Source organism: Heterocephalus glaber, unplaced genomic scaffold, assembly GCF_053883595.1.
Source record: "Heterocephalus glaber isolate CG9 unplaced genomic scaffold, H.glaber_assembly_v1.0 deba00001481, whole genome shotgun sequence".
Taxonomy (NCBI): domain Eukaryota; kingdom Metazoa; phylum Chordata; class Mammalia; order Rodentia; family Bathyergidae; genus Heterocephalus; species Heterocephalus glaber.
Genome location: NW_028258317.1, coordinates 35,279,762 through 35,286,874, shown reverse-complemented (window position 1 = coordinate 35,286,874; position 7,113 = coordinate 35,279,762).

The window sequence follows — 7,113 nt, the reverse complement described above, 5'->3', positions numbered from 1 at the left end:
ACCTCTGTGATCCAGCACTTCAAATGTAGGTTGGGGCCGGGGATTCAGCTCAGTGGCATTGCCCCTGCCTTGTAAACAAGTTCCTAGGTTTGATCCTCGGTACCCAAAAAAAAAGTAGGTTATATTATTGTCACACCTAAGTTTAATTTTGATTCCCCCCTTACTCTTTGTGATCTTCGACACAAGTTTGGTGGGTTTTTTGTTGTTTTTTGTTTTTGTCAGAATAGGAGATTCTTCTTCTAGATTTCCATAAGCATCAGGTTCATACAACCATGAATGGCTCTTTTTTTCCTTTTCTTTCAATTGATCACAACAATTATGTCATCTTGGTTACAGTAGTACAATCAATAATAACAATAGCATCAAACAGACTAGAAAATGACAAAGTGTGACAACTAATAATTTGTCACCTTTAACCTTGGGTACATGATTTATAGTTATATAACAAAATCTAAGATAATCCAGAAAACTATATACAGTAAATGTCTTCTCAATAGGATGGTTTTACCCTAAGGGGAAAAAATTTAAAATGGAGAGGAGAAATAAATAGAGAAATAATAGAAGAAAAAGAGATTAAAAACAAGACTAAAGGAGAAGAAAGATTACTCAAGCCTCAGGAAACCGGTGAAGAAGACAAGAGGGAAGGAAAGAATGAGAAAACAAAAATAAGAATAAAACAAAACAAAAAAAACTAAAAGCAATGTTCAAACCCACCAAACCAAACAAAACAAAATGAAAATCAGAAACCTAAATGAACCAAAATTTTAAAAAAGACCAAAATCAAAGAAAAAGAAATTACTCTGTGATTTCAAGCCTTTGGATATCTTCTGGGGTCCATAGATTTGTGGCAGTGTCCAATTAAAGGTGTGATTCTGCTCTTGCTGATAGACAAGGGAGGCAGTCAGAGCCCAGATCTGTGCTTAATATTCCCACTAAGCTAGCAGTAGGATTAGGGCAGAGTGCTAGTTCTGGGACTTTCAAATCCACAGAAATTCAGGCTGAACATGGCCTCTGGTCATGGGGTTGGGGCCTGAGTCATTTAGCTTATAACACTCTGGGTGCCTCTTGCCAGCCTGCCCACAACTCCCTGCCCATGGATGTCTTCTATGGCTGTCCCTCACCCAGTCACTGTGGAATTTCAACACTGGGATCCTTAAGAGGACGCCAGGCAACGGCTCCTCTGAGTCCCAGGTTCAGTTGGCCCCTCCCTAAAATGGGGTCTAACTCAGCACTGTCTCCAGGGGATATCACAGATGCTTGGACTGGAGTCACTCACCAGCTGTTGCAGCATACATTGCTCTGTTCCACTGGTGCATTTCTCCCTGAAGGCCTCTGGGGTCACCTGCTTTCACTGTGTCTCTAAATATGATCTTCCTTTCTCTGGTCATGAGCCAGGAGCTGGAGAGAAAGTGCCAATTGCTCCTTCCATTTTTCTCCATTGTGGTGTGACTCTTGAATTTCCCTGTGGGCTCCAATTTTCCCAGATCCTCCCTGAGTCCCAGGGATCTACCTCCTTCCTTCTTTTCTTCTCCAAGTTGTTATTTTCCAGTGTCTGGATTCCACATCTTGGAGAGGCTGATTTGTTCCTGCTTACTTCTCTACCATCTTCCCAGAAGGCTTTTTGTCTGCTCTATTTGTGACACACACTAGAATGGTAGCCTTGGCCACTGGGTAGACATCTGGGCTTGAGCAGGCTGAGCCACCCAGTGCTCCCACTCTCAAGGCTCTTTCTTTAGAACCCAGTGGTGGGTACCTTAGCCTCTTGAGGAACAGTGGAATGGTCTTGCCTCGATAACATTTTTAAAAATAGAAAAAATTGTCTTTAAAATTAAAATCTTTTGTGTTTTAAAAGATCCCATCAAAAAATGAACAGATAAAACACATGATGGGAGAAAAATTTGGAAAACATTTATGTGATACAGGACTTATGTTCAGGATATAGAAAGAACTCATAGACCAACATTAAAACACAAACAACCCAATTTTTAAAAAATCAGTAAAGGATGTGAATATTTTTCCAAAGAAAATAATAAATGGCAATAAGTACATGGAAATGATATTAAACAGTATAAATCATTAGAGAAATCCAGACCAAAACACAAAGTACAACTTCTTTACTAGGAGAGCGATAATAAAACAGACAGACTGTAATAAATGTGATGAGGATATGAGAAATTGGCACACTCTTCCATTGCTGATGGGTATGGAAATAAATGCATCCGCCTTGGAAAACAACTGGTAGTTCATAAAAACTTTAAACATAGGTCTACCGTATGATGTAGCCATTCTACTTCTAATATTAAAAATTAAGTCCACAAAAACTTTTTTCCACTTTTATTCATACATGCTTATGGTACATAATAACTGCATTCATCATGTGGAATTAGTACATACACATATTGCATCTTTTTTTTTTTTTGGTACCGGGGATCAAACTCAGGTCCTTGCGCTTGAGCAGCAGGCGGCAAAACCACTGAGCTAAATCCCCAGCCCTTATCCTTATCCCTTTTACTCCTTTTCCCCTTTTCCTCCCTCCCAACTTCTCCATCCTCAGATCTCCTCCCCAGCTCCACAAAAATCTATCTCCCTGGTTCTTATCATCTATCTTTTATTATGCCATTTAAATTGTTTATATTTTGAGTTTTTCATATAAAAAAGCAATATATGATTTAATCTTCGGTGTCTGATTTACTTCACTTAGCATTATGGTTTTAAGGTGCATCCATTTTGCTACAAATGACTCAAATTTATCCTTTTTTATGGCCCAATAGTACTTCATCATATATATCTATATCTATGATTTTCTTTAGCCATTTATCTTGTGATGGGCATATAGGCTGCTTCCAAGATTGAGCTATTATGTGTTGTAAATATGATATTATGATAGATGAGCATCCATAAATCACTGTAATACAATGCCTTTAATAACTCTTTAGGGAAGATACCCAGAAGAAGTGTAGCTGTCAAGTAGCATTTCTGTTTTTAGTTTTCTGCGGAATCTCCATATTCATTTCCATAGTGACTGCAATAGTTTGCTTTCCCATCAACAGTGTATAAGGGTTCCCTTTTTCCCATACCTTGCCAGCATTTGTTGTTTTTTGAGTTTTTGGTAATAGTCATTTTTTTCTGGAGTAAAATGGAATTTTCATGTTGTTTTGATTTTCATTTCTCATATTGACCAAAGGTGCCAAAAATGTTTTCACGTAATCACTGGGCATTTGTACTTCTTCTTTAGATAAATGTCTTTACTCTACTGACCTTTTTTTTTTTTTGGTACCAGGGATCGAACTCAGGACCCCGCACTTGCAAGGGAGACGGTGGAACCACTGAGCCAAACCCCTGGCCCTATTGCCCATTTTTTGGATGGAGCCTTCTATTTTGGGGAAACTTTAATTTTTTTAATCCTTTATATTTTAGTCCTCTGAGGAGTAGCTGGTAAAAATTTTTGGCCTTCTGTAGGTTGTTACCTCACTCTGTTGGTTGTTTCCAAGATATGAGAAGTTTTAAAATTTAATATAGTCCCATTTGTTGATTGTTGGTATTATTTCTTGTGCAATTCTGTTCTGTTCAGAAAGACCTTGCCTATACATATGCCTTCAAGAGTTTTACATATTTTATCTCCCAGAAGATCCAATGTTTCTGTTTCTATAATAGTTCTTTGGTCCATTTTGATTTGATTTTAGTACAGGGTGAGATATATGGGTCTAGATTCACTCTTCTGCATGTGGCAAAGCATTTTTCCCGGCACCATTTGCTAGAGAGGATATATGTTCCCCAACGCATGTTTTGACCCCTGTGTCAAAGATCAGATGCCTACCAGCTGCCAGTGTACCAGCGCAAGAGCCTGCAACAACAGCTCCCCCCTGCCCCCGCCCTGCCTCTGGCCTCCTGACTGTGCTACTACCCGGTTCCACACTACAGAGGCACAGGGGGACATAAAGGCCATTGTCCTGAGCTGCAGAAGTGAACAACAGAGAGAGGGCCTCTCTCAGGCTCCCTGATGAAAACTGAAGCCCACTGGAAAAGTGAAGAGAATCTCTGCAATAAAGGCAAACCAGACCACCATACTTGGTAAGTTGGAGGGATCATCACCTCCCATTGGCACCTGGACTATCTTCAGGGGAAGGGCAGATGGAACCTGCAATGGAACCTTGCAGAGTTCAACCCTGCAGGAGGACAGGGAGCTCACCTTGGGACTTGCAGCCAGAAATCTGCCTGAATCCCATGGGTCTGTGACTGGCTTACTGAGACTCGTTGACTTGTAACTGCACACTGCTGCCCATGTTGTCTATTGTGACAGCAGAGACATACCGTGAAGGAGGCCCTTCATTTTTATCTTTTATTTGTTATTTTCAATATTACCACTATTTTTTTGCTCTTACTTTTTTTCTTCTTTTTCTACTCTTTTAAAATTTTTCTTTTTCTCTTCTTTCTTTCTTTTCTCTTTTCTTTCTCTCTCTCTCTCCCTTGCTCCCTTGCTGTCCCACATTGTTCTTCATCTCCCTTTGTGTTCCTATTCTGGCCCTAATTCGTATTTCTTCTTTATTGTTCTTTTCTTCTCTTTCCTTCTCTTGCCTATGTACTATGCTGTCTTTGTCACTGGAGCTTTGTAATATAACTTGAAATCCAAGATTGCACTGCCTCCCGCTTTGCTCTGGTTGCCCAGGATAGCTTTTGATGTCCTGGGTCTCTTCTGGTTCCATATTAATTTTGTGATAGTTTTTTCTGTTTCTGTGAATAATGTTATTCCTATTTTGATTAGGATTGGATTAAATCTATATATTAATTTTGGTAATATGGCCATTTTCACTTTAAGAACTTGTACATAAATGTTCATAGCAGCAATGATTCCAATAGTCCAAAAGTGTAAACAACTCAAATGTACATCAATTACTGAATGGTTAAGCAAACTGTTGTAAGTCTATAAAATGGAATATTATTTAGCAGCAAAAAGGAATGAATTACTGATAGCCAATGGATAAGCCTTGAAAACATTATGGTAAATGAAAAAAAAAATTTTAAAAGGGTCCCATATTATATGGTCCCACTTAGTAGAATTATCCAAAAGCATAGAGAAACAAACTAGATTAGTGGTTGCCAAAGGCAAGGGCGAGGGGGAAATGGGATGTGACTGCTCCTGGGTAGGAGATTTCTTTTTGGAGTGATGGAAATATTCTGAGACTACATTGTTAGATATTAGTGATGTTTGTATAATTATGCAAATACATGAAAAACCACTGAATCTCACATTTTAAGAGGTTGAATTTTATGATCTGTGAGTTACATATCAATACACCGTTTTAAAAAGCTTAAGGCATGAGTTCCTTAACTCCTGGGGCAGTAGAATTTGTACTTCCATAAGACTAGTTCTTAAGCAGTGTTTCCACTTCATTAATTCCCTGGGCTTGCTTTGAGGTTTCTATGTACTTTATGAGCCTGAGTCAGAAAAGTCGAGAAAAATTTAATTTGGTCAATCAGCAACAGTGTTTTTACACTCCTCAGTGAAATACACTGTTAAGCTGGAGCAGTGTATAGTATAGTTCGTTTAGTATCTGGACTCTTTTTTATTTATGCTAGGCAGTGAACACAGGGCCTCATGCAATGCTAGGCAAGTACTCTACCACTGAGCTACACCCAAGCCTGCAAGAATTTGATGTATTGATTGCATTTGGAATTTGGGGCTTTTGAAATAGCCAAGGTCCCTAGATAGGATATCTGGGAAAATTAAGAGACTGAGATGTGAGAGTGTTTGCATAAAAATCTGACCTGTTTTGAAATCTTTATTTTGATCATTAAAATTCTGCACACTACTATTTCACTACCCTTCCTACAAAGAGGTCTCTTTCAAGAAACATGGTGTTTAATGTTAATGGTTCAAAGAAACATTGTTATAGAAAAATCTTTCTTGAAGTTGATTTTTAAAACAAAATCTTAAATTTTCTCTTTTCCCCTAAACTATTTGCCCACCAGGGAATTTAGGGGCAAAGTTTAATTATGTGCATTTCTTTCTCGACATGTTCCTGGAACTCTTAGCTTTCTGTTTAGCCACGTCTGCTGCAACAACAGAGAATATCATCTCACAATTTTTCTACTGAACAAATACAATTTGAGTCTGAAATGAATGACTCTGCACACCATCAGGTACATGTGAGAAGGTCATAACCTAGACTGTGAACCTGTTTATAATGTACACTAGACTCCTAATTTCTGTTTTGGTCTTCTGAGCCCTGTTGCTAAATCCCTTTCTACATTAAAAACACTAACCACACTCTCCCTTCTCCAACAGACTGCAAAACAGTAGAGAATAACAATTCTGCTTGGATATCATGTCTTCACTTATACATACAGCAGCCACACACAATGATGGTCAGTAATGACTGAAAAATGGCACTAAACATAACATCCTCCATGTGAATTGAATTAATTGTTTTATTAGGTGAAAAATAGCCGTGTGAATTTAAGCTAATTAAGAACTTGATTACTAATGGTCAACAAGGGGGGATTAAAAACAATGAGTAAGTTAAATAAGGGATAAACTTGTAGTACATGCAAACTACAGGCCGGCTCCTCCACAAGGAGAGCAATGATAGGAATTACAAGTCTGGGTGGGGTGCAGCTCACTAGTAGAGTGCTTGCCTAGTATGTGCAGGCCCTTGGTTCAATCTTCTACAGTGCAAAAAATGGTGGCAGTAAGTATGGAGTCTGAGAAACACTAATATAGCCTAGTTTTTCTGGGGTCCATGAATGTTTTCAGTAATATGAACTCCTCTTAGAAAACCCAGGTGAAACAAAAAATAAGAACATATTAAGAATTCTCAAAGAAGAAAAATATAGGAAAGATATAATATATGAATAATAAACTAATTGACCTGTTCCTCTTTAAAAAAAAAAAGGAAAGGAATAATATAATATTACATTATGGTACTTCTACATTCATCATTTATTCATTTTACACATTCATCTACCAACATATCTACCTAATCTTTCATTAAATTTGTTGAATACTTTATGTAGATTTTATCTTTTTTTATGTGATACTATGTTTTAAGGATGTCAGCATTTTAATAAATGTGCACTGTATTCATTTTTTTTTTTTTTTGGTATCAGAGATCG